This window comes from Xenopus tropicalis, chromosome 1 (genome assembly GCF_000004195.4).
Source record: "Xenopus tropicalis strain Nigerian chromosome 1, UCB_Xtro_10.0, whole genome shotgun sequence".
Lineage (NCBI taxonomy): Eukaryota > Metazoa > Chordata > Amphibia > Anura > Pipidae > Xenopus > Xenopus tropicalis.
In genome coordinates, this window is record NC_030677.2 from 192,789,894 (window position 1) to 192,806,882 (window position 16,989).

A 16,989-nucleotide genomic window follows, 5' to 3' on the forward strand; every position below is an offset into this window, starting at 1 on the left:
CATTATATCTCCTGCCTGAAGCTCTGCCAGGGTGAAAGGTTTCCAGATATCCCAGCTGGGATTTTTCTTTATTTCCAGTAAAACTTTAGATAATGGAGTGCTTGATAAATGTGACCATCCCCTCGCAGTGGTATACATCTACATTTCCAGAATAAGACTATCATCGGAGTTGAAAGTGTTCGTTTTTAGCTGAAAACAGTGTATATGGATTTGTACATAGACTTAAAAGTACACATAGGGGCTGATTTACTTACCCACGAACGGGTCGAATGGAGTCCGATTGCGTTTTTTTCGTAATGATCGGTACTTTGCGATTTTTTCGTATGTTTTGCGATTTTTTCGGATTCTGTACGAATTTTTCGGATCCAATACGATTTTTGCGTAAAAACGCGAGTTTTCCTATCCATTACGAAAGTTGCGTAAAAAGTTGCGCATTTTGCGTAGCGTTAAAACTTACGCGAAAAGTTGCGCATTTTTCGTAGCGTTAAGTTTTAACGCTACGAAAAATGCGCAACTTTTCGCGTAAGTTTTAACGCTACGCAAAATGCGCAACTTTTTACGCAACTTTCGTAATGGATACGAAAAACTCGCGTTTTTACGCAAAAATCGTATTGGATCCGAAAAATTCGTACAGAATCCGAAAAAATCGCAAAACATACGAAAAAGTCGCAAAATATTCGTTTTCAAGTCGGAACTTTTCCAATTCGGGTCGGATTCGTGGGTTAGTAAATCAGCCCCATAGGCTTCTGTGTGATTCTACCTCATTTTTACCCAAAATAACAGACAATGATAGCAAATGATTGCATTTTTTCTTCCACAGATTTGTGATTTGTTTGCACAAAAAATGAGGAGATAATAAATGTATTAAAGCAGAAAAAAATTCCAGATCCAGAGACTATTTCCATAAAAAAACTATGCAGTGTATGTGTATAAATACTTCTATTAATAGGTTAAATTCTTGACCATGAAGGACAATATACCTCTATAATTAGGTTAAATTCTTGACCATGATGGACAATATACATTTATAAATAGGTTAAATTCTTGACCATGAAGGACAATATATATTTATAAATAGGTTAAATTCTTGACCATGAAGGACAATATATATTTATAAATAGGTTAAATTCTTGACCATGAAGGAAAATATACATTTATAAATAGGTTAAATTCTTGACCATGAAGGACAATATATATTTATAAATAGGTTAAATTCTTGACCATGAAGGAAAATATACATTTATAAATAGGTTAAATTCTTGACCATGAAGGACAATATATATTTATAAATAGGTTAAATTCTTGACCATGAAGGAAAATATACATTTATAAATAGGTTAAATTCTTGACCATGAAGGACAATATATATTTATAAATAGGTTAAATTCTTGACCATGAAGGACAATATATATTTATAAATAGGTTAAATTCTTGACCATGAAGGAAAATATACATTTATAAATAGGTTAAATTCTTGACCATGAAGGACAATATATATTTATAAATAGGTTAAATTCTTGACCATGAAGGAAAATATACATTTATAAATAGGTTAAATTCTTGACCATGAAGGACAATATATATTTATAAATAGGTTAAATTCTTGACCATGAAGGACAATATATATTTATAAATAGGTTAAATTCTTGACCATGAAGGAAAATATACATTTATAAATAGGTTAAATTCTTGACCATGAAGGGCAATATACATTTATAAATAGGTTAAAGGGCCAATGAAACTAGATATAAAATTTATGCCCCAAAAAATCAAAATACAGGTGTGTGATATCTAGAATGTTTCAGACCTGGGATGCTCCGGATGAAGCAGCTTTCTTGACCATGAAGGACAATGTCTTAAGGCTTCTAAAGCATTTAAAGATAAAGTAATCAATGGAATTATTATGCCACCATCATTATTTATTGGAATAAAAAGAAATTATTAGCAAATCGGATGGCATAAATTCTGCTATTACTGTCCCTCTGGAATTTAGTCATGAGTCTATGCTGGACAATGGATTTTGGAGTAAAAACAGTGGTTGTTTGAACTATATATGCCTCCTCTTTTGTTTTCCTTATTAAACCTTATAATTCCAAATATTGGGTCTATGGGATCAGCTTACCCTAGTCTAAGTCTTCTTGCATGAAAATAATTGCAGATTGCAGTACTTAATGATTGGTGCCAGATCTCCTCCAATCACTGCGCTGATACCAATTCCAAGATGGTCTCTTCATAATATATGAATGATGAATCATGGCATGTTTGTATGGATTAATGTTAAAGATGAAATTAAAAGAATTGTTTTTATTAAGAAGCATGGTTTTTTTTAGAAACCTATAAAAAATATAATGCCTAAACTAATTGGCTCCAAACCAGTTTGGTAAAAAGCACCCACAGCAGCCCCTAAAAATATACAGTATTTTCAAAATGTACAGTCTAACATAAACATACCATTTATTACTGAACTATTACAAGTATGGGACCTGTTATTCAGAATGCTTGGGACCTGGGGTTTTCTGTATATGGGGTCTTTCCATAATTTGGATCTGCTTACTTAGGATCGTTTTGCCTCCAATAAGGATTAATTATATCTTAGTTGGGATCAAGTACAGGTACTGTTTTATTATTACAGAGAAAAGGGAATCATTTAACCATGAAATAAACCCAATAGGATTGTTCTGCCCCAATAAGGGGTAATTATATCTTAGTTGGGATCAAGTACAGGTACTGTTTTATTATTACAGAGAAAAGGGAATCATTTAACCATTAAATAAACCCAATAGGGCTGTTCTGCCCCCAATAAGGGGTAATTATATCTTAGTTGGGATCAAGTACAGGTACTGTTTTATTATTACAGAGAAAAGGGAATCATTTAACCATTAAATAAACCCAATAGGGCTGTTCTGCCCCAATAAGGGGTAATTATATCTTAGTTGGGATCAAGTACAGGTACTGTTTTATTATTACAGAGAAAAGGGAATCATTTAACCATGAAATAAACCCAATAGGGCTGTTCTGCCCCCAATAAGGGGTAATTATATCTTAGTTGGGATCAAGTACAGGTTCTGTTTTATTATTACAGAGAAAAGGGAATCATTTAACCATTAAATAAACCCAATAGGATTGTTCTGCCCCAATAAGGGGTAATTATATCTTAGTTGGGATCAAGTACAGGTACTGTTTTATTATTACAGAGAAAAGGGAATCATTTAACCATGAAATAAACCCAATAGGGCTGTTCTGCCCCCAATAAGGGGTAATTATATCTTAGTTGGGATCAAGTACAGGTACTGTTTTATTATTACAGAGAAAAGGGAATCATTTAACCATGAAATAAACCCAATAGGACTGTTCTGCCCCCAATAAGGGGTAATTATATCTTAGTTGGGATCAAGTACAGGTACTGTTTTATTATTACAGAGAAAAGGGAATCATTTAACCATTAAATAAACCCAATAGGACTGTTCTGCCCCCAATAAGGGGTAATTATATCTTAGTTGGGATCAAGTACAGGTACTGTTTTATTATTACAGAGAAAAACAAAATCATTTTTTCTAAATTTGAATAATTTGATTAAAATGAAGTCTATTGGAGATGGCCTTCTGTAATTTAGAGCTTTCTGGATAATGGGTTTCAAAATAACAGATCTAATAATTGTACTGCTTACACTACAAGGTTAGTATAAATACTTATCATTGGGCTAATGAGTTACCCCTTTCCTATGTTCTCCTAGAAGCTCTGATGGATACAGGGAATTCTATGTAGAGCAGTCTTAAAGGAGAACTAAAGCATAACAAAGAAGTAGGTTAGGAATACTGCAAATGATGTTCTAAGCTTCTTTACCAGACCATGGTGATAACAGCCCTTTAGCAGGGAAGATCTGTGCCCCTAAAGATATCAAACTCATGAGACAAGGCTGTAGCATCAGCTTGTATGACAGTCCTTATTCTCCTTATTTTCGTATTAATGATTAGTGAGGACCCCTAAACTTAGCTTTACAATAACAGCCCAGACACCCCTAACAAAATCCAATATGGTGCATACACAAAATTTTGGGGTGATACAAAGCTTGCCTTACTTACAGTGTCCACAAAATGGCGCCTACCAGCTTGCTATGACTGTGTATTTCCAAGACTGAAGGAAACAAGATTTATACAATTTATATAGTGTAAGTGAAGTTTATTTTGCTTGATAAACACAATCTTTGAAATTATTTCTTAAAGTGACAGGTCCCCTTTAAGAAGTTTAAAAAGAACATGGTGGGGAATGATTCCAAGTGATTCAGATACATTGCTGTAGAATTAACTAAGACTTCATGAGTGCTGTATAGAGTTTATATAAAATGATCTTCCTTGCTACATCAATGCAAAATGGAGACTCGCTACTTCCTATATTTTCTTCTATTTCATATCTCATATTTGTCCTTTGAACAAAACTATATATATTTTACAAATATTGTCAAACTTACAGATATATATTTTTCAGTATGACCATGAAAGCTAGGGAGAAGTGCAGAAGGAATAACCTTGCCACTACTGGAAATGGCTGAAACATGCCCAGTAACTCCCTAGGCTAGCCTTATCCCTATTGTATGTTCATAGTGTTCTACGCTACTATTCCTATCCATTGCTTTTATGTTGAAATAAAAGTGCGGTGCTGTATTGTACAATGAGAAAGTGTCATTTTCTTTTACAGAAAAAAAAAGAAATCATGGATAATAATAAAAATCTGCAGAAATGTAGCAATTACAACTATTGAAAGTATGGCTGAAATAGATGTGATATCCAGAAATACAAAATGGTATGTACAGTAGAGCTGGATAAACTAAGCTACTCTCTCTAATGGGCTAAATAGGCAGAAACAATATGACCTTTCATTCTTACTGCTGTAGTGGGAGTTTGTGCGAAGTCTTCTGGTGCACCAATCTTACAATTCCAACAAGACTTTGCAATTATTATAAAAAAAAAACAACATTTCCCAGCATTATCAAGCTACATTTCGCCACTGCTTGTAAAGAAATCATTTCAACAAAAAAATGGGTAAGTATGAAAGTCGAGTGAAAAGAAGGGAGTAGTTTGGTTTCTGTCGAGGGCAGGAGTAATCAGCGCTGATTGCTGAGCAAGAACATAATCCCAGGATAGACCATTGTGTCCAACAGACGTCTATTATACTCTACTAGAGCAAAACAAAAATTTGTAGCTTCTCCGGTACACAAAACATTGTGTATTAAGACCATGCTAAAACTGAAACTTTTATAGCGTTTTTTTATTGTGCCATTTTGGGTTTTAGCCAAAAACATAAGTGCATGGAGAACAAACAGTTTTGTTGACAGCGCCACAAGCTGATCTCATAATAAGCAATTAAATGAAGAAAGAAAAGCTCAATATTTTCATGGCAGCAAGGGCAAGTCAAATTCATTATAAACAGAATAAGAAGAACACAGAAAAAAAAAACCCACAAAAAAGATAAGCGATAAGCTTGGACTTTGTTGTCATCTAAAAAGCAGTATTTCAACATGGTGGCAAAAGTCGCTTGTGGTTTTCATGTCTTTCTTGCTGTTCGAAGCAGCTTAATATAACTGAGCTTTCTCTAGTATGGCATATGTAGCACACTTAGGATACTAGGCTAAGTGAGTAGAACTGCTACCTTGCAGTACTGGGGCCCTGGGTTCGATTCCATTCTGGAGAACTCTCTGTAAGGGATTTGTATGTTTCTGTCCTTGCTTGCATGGGTTTTGTCTGGGTGCTCCATAGTATGCGATCATAAGGGCCTTAAGAGGTTATGTAATAAAAGGCACTAAGTTTGCCCAGGAGCAGTAACCCATAGCAACCAATCAGCTGGTAGAATTTACTGGTCACCTTTTAAAAGCAAATATCTTATTGGTTGCTACGTGTTACTGCTCCTGGGCAAACTTAGTGTCTTTTATTACGTATGGGGATAGAGTGTAAGCTCCAGTGGGGCAGGAACTGATGTTTAAAAGAACAAGCAGAAATTGATGGTGCTGTGTAATGATACTTTCATAATCAGCATTAAACTAGGAAGCTATTTATTAAACCACTGGATCTTGTTTAATCTCTGCTAATTTGCCACATTCTGGGTTGGAGCCTTAGTTGGCTAGTGGCTACTAAAAGAGAACTGACTTTAGCAACAAATGGTATCTTAGTAAATCCAAGGGGTCCAAACTTTGTGCATCTGCGGATATTTGGAAGAATTTGCTGTTTGAATTTGTAGGACATTTCATCAGTCCTATAGTGGCCTCAAAAGGACTAATCTTGATAGATGGATGAAGGGCTGTCATTACCAGCATCATCATTTCAAATAATATTTGTTGTCAAAAATTGCCTTTCTGGTCCTTTCATTAGAATTTGCCAAATTGTAACCTTATTAATAACCAGTTAGGGTTCTGCGTGCATTTCAGCTCAGTGAACAGGTTGAATAGTAACTTGTGATCTTTTTTTAATGCATTTTCTGGGACTTTGTTGCTGAGCTTTTGTGAAAGCAACAACCATTAGTGTTTAAATAATATTCTAGTGAGTGTTTATTTCTACTGTAGCTCCAGCTGCTTATTTGCTAAGGGCAACATCAGTGCAGGGTTGGATTGAGCCAATGGGATACTGGGCAAAAATAAACAATCCCCACCAGGAAGCATCAGTGCTCCATTGCTTACCTTCCTCTCCTGATCGTACCTAGGTTAGTATGAGCTATGTGTGCTGGGGTGGGGGGGATGGAGGTGGTCGAGCGGTGGAGGCCTTTGGGTGGCAGCCCCAGTAGGCTCCCCCACACCCCAGTCTAAGCACCATCAGTGCTTAGTTAATGTTTACTTGCATAAGGAGATCACAGATCCCAGGACATGTCAATTCCAGGAAGGTTTGGGACAGTTTTCTGGTGTTTTCAGTTTTGTTACGAAAAGAATTTTGGTGACTGTGCATGGCTGTGGGCTGGTACAGTGATGCCAATGGGCCATGTTCCAATGAAGTAACACAACTGTCATTTTGGCACCACTTATACTTCCTCTCAGTCACTTCCCCTGATCCAGTCTTTGCTCTGCCCATGGTTTGCTGAGGCTTCAGCTGACAGTCTCTTTGGGTCAGAGATATCAAAATTTCACTTGATGTTTTTTCTTTATTTGTGAAAAAGTGGCAAAAAAACATGAATGTGAATTGACGAGCAATTATTTTCTGAAACCTCAAATGGTCGGCATTTGAGAAGTCGCCAAAAAAAAGCCCTCAGCTGCTGAGTTGCTATAGAAGTCAGTCAGAATTGTCTCAGTCAACTGTATTCATTTATTTTCCCTGTTTATTAACACATTTGAAACTTTCAGCCTTATTGAAAGTGAAGGGAACAAAGAGATTTTCTCTGCTGTGCAATTTTTATTCCACTGAAGAACGGGACACAAATATTTGGTTTGAGTTCTTGTCTAAATAAGCTAGCACTTGAGACAGCCGCATCACTCATTTGTTGTACAGGTATGGGACCTGTTATCCAGAATGCTTGGACATCTGGGATAAGGGATCTTTCCATGATTTGGATCTTTATACCTTAAGTCTACTAACAAACCATAAAACCCAATATGATTGTTTTGCATCCAATAAGGGGTAATTATATCTTAGTTGGGATTAAGTACAGGTACTGTTTTATTATTACAGAGAAAAGGGAATCATTTAACCATTAAATAAACCCAATAGGGCTGTTCTGCCCCAATAAGGGGTAATTATATCTTAGTTGGGATCAAGTACAGATACTGTTTTATTATTACAGAGAAAAGGGAATCATTTAACCATGAAATAAACCCAATAGGGCTGTTCTGCCCCCAATAAGGGGTAATTATATCTTAGTTGGGATCAAGTACAGGTAATGTTTTATTATTACAGAGAAAAGGGAATCATTTAACCATGAAATAAACCCAATAGGGCTGTTCTGCCCCCAATAAGGGGTAATTATATCTTAGTTGGGATCAAGTACAGGTACTGTTTTATTATTACAGAGAAAAGGGAATCATTTAACCATGAAATAAACCCAATAGGGCTGTTCTGCCCCCAATAAGGGGTAATTATATCTTAGTTGGGATCAAGTACAGGTACTGTTTTATTATTACAGAGAAAAGGGAATCATTTAACCATTAAATAAACCCAATAGGGCTGTTCTGCCCCCAATAAGGGGTAATTATATCTTAGTTGGGATCAAGTACAGGTACTGTTTTATTATTACAGAGAAAAGGGAATCATTTAACCATGAAATAAACCCAATAGGGCTGTTCTGCCCCCAATAAGGGGTAATTATATCTTAGTTGGGATCAAGTACAGGTACTGTTTTATTATTACAGAGAAAAGGGAATCATTTAACCATGAAATAAACCCAATAGGACTGTTCTGCCCCCAATAAGGGGTAATTATATCTTAGTTGGGATCAAGTACAGGTACTGTCTTATTATTACAGAGAAAAGGGAATCATTTAACCATTAAATAAACCCAATAGGGCTGTTCTGCCCCCAATAAGGGGTAATTATATCTTAGTTGGGATCAATTACAAGGTACTGTTTTATTATTACAGAGAAAAAGGAAATCATTTTAAAAATCTGAGTTATTTGCTGAAAATGGAACCTATGGTGATGAGTGATTTTTTTTGGGCGCAGTGGCGGCAGAATGGGCGTCCAAGGCAAAAAAAGACATGCACGAAAAAAAAGACGTGCACGTGAGAAAATTGTGCGACACATTTGGGGATTTTTTGCTGTTTTGGGAATTTTTCTGTCGTTTCGCCTATGGGAGATGGCCTTGCCTTAGTTTGGAGCTTTCTGGATAATGGGTTTGTGGATAACTGATCCCATACAGGTAGTTATTTCCTATGGCACTTCAAATCAGTGGGAAGTGCCAAGTAGAAGGTAGTGGGCTTCCAGACTGGCCCGTACGCTGTAGCCCAAAACGAACTGGAAAAAGTTCTTGTTAAAAACATACAAATTAGTAGAAAATGTCATTGCTTTGTTTAAGTAGCCGTAGATTTTTCTGCTTTATTTCCTTTATAAACAGATTTGTATTAAGTACATTTGGAACATAGGGAAGCGACATATTATTCTGTCTGCAAATGAAGCATATCCTCTATAATGCATCGTTACCCGAGGGCGTTAGTTATCTAGTGCAAGTCCCTAATGAGCGAGGTTATTGTATCATGTGCTCATTAGGCAAAGTCTGCTGAAAGACACACAACTGTCAGCCTTGTTCAGCTTTGATGTTCCATTAAGCAATCAATATAGATTACTGATGTTCAGCTAAATGTTTTCCAACTGCAAAAGGTCAATATTTGTTAGTTTGTTGGTAGAATAATTAATCAATCGATGGCGAATGCCTGCACTTCAGAAGAATTATAGCCGTTTATGCACTGCGCCTCGCAAGGTGTAAATATTTAAATACATGCTTCATTAAGCGAGTGTCTGCTGATGGCGACAATTGTGTGCGGGTTGTACACAGGCATCATTTCCCCACTTACAAGCATAGCGATGTGTCGCATCCCACAATACACTGGTAAAGTGCACTTACTTACCCTTATTTACTAAGGCACGTTCTACTAATTAATATTATTTATTCCTGCTATTATACATTTTAAAGGGGAACTTCACTCAAACACAACTAAAGCTTTTTAAAAAGTAAACATAATATCAAGCAACTTTGCAATATACATCAATTAAACAATATGCAGCCTTTTCATAATTTTAAATATAATAATAACAGTTCCCTAAGCCCCGCCCCCTGTTCCCCTGCGGATCTGGCTGGCTACTTTGAAACTCAAATAAAATGTAACAGTAGTCGCCTGCCCTCAGCCTGCCTTCAGCCTGCCTCCTCCCAATCCCACAATTCCCTGCACATGTGATGTAAATAAGGAAAAGAACATCCCAGTGCAATGCATTGTGGGTTATGTAGTTCCTGCATGCTGTCTGTAAGCTGTGGAGAAGTTGTTACAATTTGTAACATCAATTTTTTAGTCCCTCCTCCCCTGCCAGGATTTCAAATGGTGCAGAAAGAGAAGAGCTGTTTTTGGATCTCAGCATATAAAAATGGAATTCAATTATACTTTTTGAAGGAGCAGATTACATTGATAGGTACATAATGGTTTATGGCCACCTTTAAAGGAGACTTATCATATAAAAATTATGAATGTACCAGTGAATTATACTTTTTAGATAAAGAAGGATTGTGCTTAAAAAAGTTGTGTTTCGGACTGATTTATTGAGAAATTCCACCAAAACCCCACTAGTCCCACCCACCTGCTCCACTTCCTGCTGGCTGAATTCTCTGGATGTGCAGGGGGGCCAGCGGCACTCAGTACACTGCACTGTAGGATAGGAACCAATCGGCAGCTAGGCTGACCTGATAGGGAACTGAAGCCTGTTTTTGCTTGTGTGAGTGCAGGGCTGTGATTGGCTCTCCCCCTCCTACTGTGCGTCTGGCAGGGACTGTTAGAGATTAATTTTTAGCCACCATATATTATTCATAATTGCCTACAAAATTAGGTTTTTTTCCATTAATCCAATATGTCTCCTTTAAATACAAGGTCCCCAGTCTCCCAATCATTTACACCTGCTATTGACCAGGCATTAAGTCCAAGTAAGATTTTTCAATAGGCCACTTATTATGATGTAAACTATCTGTTGGTTAAGTATTTATTCTGTGGGTAAAGTTTTCCTCTAATTAATCACACATACTTACAGTCACAATGAGCTAATTGAAAGCCAATAAATCCATCACCCAAACTAACTACAAATAGTAACAAGCACATCTGTCCTGCTTCTCTTTGCCAAAAAAATTACAAAACATTAGCAAACATATTCATCAAACACATTCAACTCATCACTAACTAAGGACTTTTCCTTCAGGATGAAGGGTCTGAAACAGCCCGCAAGGCCCTACAAGGGACAGAAAAAACACAAATTCACTAAAGACAAAGATGTCTGTGCCCCCATTTTGGCTGCTACAGGCGCTACCAACCAGCCCAATAGTAAGCATAATTGCAGAGCCCTGCATAGGGAATCAATGCCTTTGTGTAACCTGCCCAGTAGAGGACATAGGGGATGGGTAATAGGGGTAATCCCATGCAACACTGACTTAATTAGGTCATTTTTTCTAGACCATTTACTATACAAGTTATATATTCCCATTCCATTTGCTTATTTATGCGCAAATTCAGTATTCAATACAAAATGGCACAGCGTTTATGCGCCTCGCTCTTTCTCTTACAGTATTGAACGCTGATGGTTGAACAATTATTTTACCAATGAATTAACAAATATTGACTTGCTTTGTTTAAAAGCATCAGCCTAATGTAACCAAAGTTAGCTGCTGGCAAAACTGGGCTCCCAAACAACTGTCCTCTTCTGCTGCTACTGCATTTTTATACATTATTAGGTCCAAATTACAGAAAGATCCCTTTTCTGTAAAACCCCAGGTCCCAAGCATTCTGGATAACAGGTCCCACACCTGTACTACTACTATATGCATTTACATCTACTATATTCATCTAAAAGTGTTCCTGCGCACACAACACATTGAATGTGATTGGTTTGCACTAATATGTAAACATAATGACCGTCTCCAAAATGCAGCTGCATTCATTCCCAAATATAACATTAGGCAACAGCATCATCATATACGTTCCAGACACACAATGTAAAACCAAGACAGCTATACAGATAAAGTTAGTCTTCCAATGAGATGTATGCTCCTTGCGGTCATATGTTTTTTTCTTGGGTTTGGTACCCACAGAGTCAGACTGGGCTGGCAGGACACCAGGAAAAAACCCAGTATGCCCAGGAAAAAACCCGGTGGCCCAGGACTGATCCCTGCTGGGTGCTCCAGGGCCCCCTCTCCTGACACGACTAGGTATGCGTGCTCGGGGGACATGATTGGGTGGCACAAAATAAAAAATGCGCTCAGTAAAGTTAGTTAGGCAAAAATATAATCAATAAAGGCTGGAGTGAGAAGATGTCTAACATAATAGCCAGAACTCTATTTCTTCCAGCTGTTAGCAGTCAGTAACCAATCAGTGACTTGGGGGGGGGGGGGGCATATGGGACATAACTGTTCAATTACTTTGCTTTTGAATCTGACCTGAGTGCTCACAAACTAACTGAACAGTTATGTCCCATGTGCCCCCCACCCCTTAAAAGTCACTGACTAAGAAGTTAGAGAGCAGAAAGCAGGAAGTAGTGCTCTGGCTATTATGTTAGACATCCACTCACTCCAGCCGTTATCCAGTCCATGACTGGACTGGTTGACAGCTGTCGTTGTTTTTATTGGCATGCATGGGAGTGTTGAAGTGGTTATGGGTGTATTCCAGCTTACCATTTGTCCTGCATTTAAATACTGCTACTATTTTATAAGCAATGGCTACGCTAGGTATATATATTCTAATCATTCTGATATGAAATCCATGGCAATGTTTAATTTTGCCTTTTCTTTAGGTTACAGTACAGAAAATGTAGCCTTGTAGAAGTAATATACCCCTCCATGCCAGTGTGTGTAAGTAAGCTAATGAGCTTCATATTCAGGTTGCATGGTACAGGTATCGGACCCCTTATCCGGAAACCCGTTATCCAGAAAGCTCCGAATTACGGAAAGCCTGTCTCCCATAGACTCCATTTTAATCAAATAATTCAGAATGTTTAAACTGATTCCCTTTTTCTCTGTAATAATAAAACAGTACCTTGTAATTGATCCCAACTAAGATATAATTAATCCGTATTGGATGCAAAACAATCCTATTGGGTTTAATTAATGTTTTATTGATTTTTTAGTAGACTTAAGGTATGGAGATCCAAATTACGGAAAGACCCCTTATCCGGAGCATTCTGGATAATGGGTCCTATACCTGTACAAGCAGACCACACAGTCTGACCACGAGTGCCTGAAAGGTGCACTCCTGTCAACATATACTCAGTACAGATGGAACTGACTTAAGGGGTCCATTACAAGTCACTCAGTCAGGGCTACTTTAAGGTACCAGTGGGCCTAGGGCAAATCGTAATTGGTGGGCCACTACTGCCCCAAGAAATTTGGGTTAGAATATTCCTTAAGCGGATAAAATTCAATATAGTAAGTCAGGCAGAAGAAATAGACTGTGCTACTACTAAAGAAGACCAATCCCCAGGTGTGTCACCCTGAACCAACAGAAAAATGACAAAATGGTGATGCCACAAAAATAAGGCAAAGAGACTAAAATAATATGCTATACTGTAGAGCTCTTCTGATTGATTAAAATAAGGGCTCTGCCATCGCTGCAGGGTGCTTCTGACAGAAGTTATCCTAGATAAAAGGTGGGCTAGTGGGCCCTCTATCCTGGTGGGTCATGGGCACTGCACAGTGTGCAAAGTGCAAAAGAAAGGCTGCAGATTGCAATTATTTTGCACTTCGCATGCTGCATGGTACACTGTATAAGTAGCCACAGGTTTTTGCTCTCTTTTACAGAGCACAGTGCAGAGCTAGGTCAGCCGGGCCGGGCACCCTAGGCAACTCACCTGGTACCTCTCCATTGCACGCTTCCCCCACCCCCCCACAGCATCACCACATGTGTACATACTGTGACGGAAACACGCATTAAAGCGGCACTGACAAGTGGCAGTGGGGAACGAGCCCAGACATGGTGTAGGCAAAGGAAGAGGTATGTGCCTAACACCCCCATGGTTGCGCCCTAGGCATGTGCCTCTTCTGTCTACCCTTAGTTCCGGCACTGGGGCATGCACCTTGCACCTGCATTTGGCAGAGTTTGATCTAAGTTTGATCCAAGTTTGATCCAAGAGGGGCATTAGGGGGAAGGCACCTAGGTGTTCATCCACCTACTCCCTTCCAGCCACTGAACTTGTATGTATCATTTAGGGAACATCAGAAAGCAAAACCTGCATCGGGCATCAGGGCAGGCAGTAAGAACAGGGCTACCAGCCTCCTGGTGCTGCACTCTGCTCTCTGTGCTGGATTTCATTGTGACATAACAGTAAATAAAAATGCAGCAAAGTATAAGTATACAGAAGGTATACAGAATATAGAAATAGATTGTACTGATAAGAACTGCCTTTGGATTGTATCAGTGTTACTCTTTTCCAAATATTAATTAACAAACAGTAACCATATTACAGGTATGGGACCTGTTATCCAGATTGCTCAAGATCTGAGGTTTTCTGGATAAGAGATCTTTCTGTAATTTGGATCTCCATACTATCATTCTACTAAAACTAGCAATGAGTGATTTTTTTCACCAAGCATGGATTCACAGCGTAATTCAGCATTTCCACAATTTTTTTGCAAAATAGCAGCAATGGTGAAAAAAGTCGCAACAGAAAAGTCGACAAGACAAAAATGTTGCTAATATAAAAGACACCCATTGACTTATGCATTTGTAGTAAAAAAGAAAAAAAAAATTGTGTGTAAAAAATGTCACCCACGTAAAATTTTAGTCTATTGACTTCAATGTGTTTTGTGAATTTTTTGTCGTTCTGCATTTTTTCGGCGAAGCCAAATGGGACAGATTTGCTCATCACTACTAAAAACTAATATAAACTTGAATTCACCGAATAGGACTGTTTTCTACTGAATCCTCCAGTAAGAATTGTTTTCATTATAGTTGGGATCAAGTACAGGTACTGTTTTATTATTACAGAGAAAAGGGAATCATTTAACCATGAAATAAACCCAATAGGGCTGTTCTGCCCCAATAAGGGGTAATTATATCTTAGTTGGGATCAAGTACAGGTACTGTTTTATTATTACAGAGAAAAGGGAATCATTTAACCATGAAATAAACCCAATAGGGCTGTTCTGCCCCAATAAGGGGTAATTATATCTTAGTTGGGATCAAGTACAGGTACTGTTTTATTATTACAGAGAAAAGGGAATCATTTAACCATGAAATAAACCCAATAGGACTGTTCTGCCCCCAATAAGGGGTAATTATATCTTAGTTGGGATCAAGTTCAAGGTACTGTTTTATTATTACAGAGAAAAATAAAAACATTTTTTAAAAATTTGAATGATTTATTTCAAATGGAGCCTATGGGAGATGGTCTTCTCCTAATTTGGAACTTTCTGGATAATGGGTTTCTGGATAACAGATCCTATAGCTGGTACTGTAGAACAGGTACATGCACAACCAACATCACATCACCAAGACCAAGTGAGACTCCAGTTCTACTATTTCTTTTTGGAAGTTTTTCCAGTTCCAGTGTAAGAGCTTGTATAAACCTTGGTGACCTGGAGTCAGATGTTTGTGCCGCAGAAAGCAATCTATCAGCTTAAGGGAATACTGAACATTTCACTGAAGATATAGAGCAGGCCTAGTGGTGTATCTTTCACTTGATTCCTTTGAGGAGAAGGCCCCGTTGCTGCAACATTTCTAATGCAACAGCTCTGTAGTTTTATACATTCTAGAGATTTATTTAAGTGGAATGGCACTTAGAATGCCTGTAAAAAGATGGCAGAGAGCAGACAAATCATGAATGCAAGTTGATAGGCAGGGAAAGCGTTCCAAAGGCTCTGTGAGAAAGGCTTTGACTCAAATAGATGGGAATTTTCACAAGGATCATATTCCACGCTTCAGAACACCTACCACGGATCAATAGCTGAAACAAAACATCTGTTCTGTGTTTCCAACACTCTGTGGGATTATACAGACAACTACTTTATATCATTTTCTCTTTCTTCATCTTGGTAGTTTGCCTCTCTCAGGTTTTGCAGACTCATAAACAGCTGCATGCAATTAACACCTCTTTATTCTAACAGCCTCGCTAGCTGACTAAAATTAACACCTACTAATTCAAATTTTACCTTTAACCCATTGACCATCTAATTGAGGTGTTATCCTGACCTAATCTTTGCCCTCAGTTGGTTGAAATTTATCTTTCCTCAAAAGGTTTTTCTTCCCCTTCTAGATATATTTTAATTCTTCCTCTGAAAATGACAATATTAGTGTTTATTTTGTTGTACAGTAGAGTAATACTAGTGTGAAACATAATGCTTAAAGGGAAACTTAAGCCTAACTAAGAAAATAGGGCAGAAATGATGTCCATTTTATTTTGGGGTTCTGTACCAGCCCAAGGCAACCCCAGCCCTTTAGCAGGGAAGATCTGTGCCCCCAAATATGCCCCAGTAGCCCCCCATCTTCTTTTCTGCTGATTCCCTGCTCTGTGCTGCTGTCACTTACCTGAGCTTATGGGTCCACTCACTATATACTGTATATATATGTAGGGACCCATAGGGTTAAGCTCCCTATGGTGTTATCCCCTATCTTTATGTTATCTGTGCTGTAATAGGGCAGAGCCCTCTACACTCAGATTACAGTTATAAGGCTACCCCCTATAGGTTTAGCCCAGGTTGACCACTCCCCTTGGCAGACTATATAGTGTCTTGCACAAGGAAGTGTCTTCCTCTTTGGCTGCATGCTGTGTTCTGGACAGATCCCAACTGAGCCTGGACCAGAACATAGGCCCAGAAGACATTTGTACCCTAGGGGACCACCTACCCTAGTGATATGTCGGGGACAGGGCCCCGTGAACGAGGTAAAGTCAGCACAGTCAGTTATATGTAATAGCACCCTCTAGGAGTGGTGAGCATAGTCAGCTTATTTAGTAAGGGCAGCACTGGCCCCATCCAAAGAGACTGTAAGGGTTTAGTCTAACCCAGGCTTTGTATGCCTTGCTGTAGGGACCACACAGTTAAGACGTAGGATTCAAGCAGTTCCTTACCCTGAACCATAGTTGGCTGGAGGGGATCCGTTCCAGTAAAGGGCATCCATCCCTGGTATACAGCTAACACTCTGCATATCCTATCAAGTGGGTTATACTGTTCCTTAAGGGTCACATCTGCTGTTATCCTCTGTGACCATCCACTGCTGTGTCTGTGAGTAATACCCTGCTGCACTACCACACTGTGCCTTTGTACAATAAACCAGTTATTATTTGATTATAAAGAATCCTCTGGCGTCCATTACTCTCTATTTGCACTACCCACCTCAGCT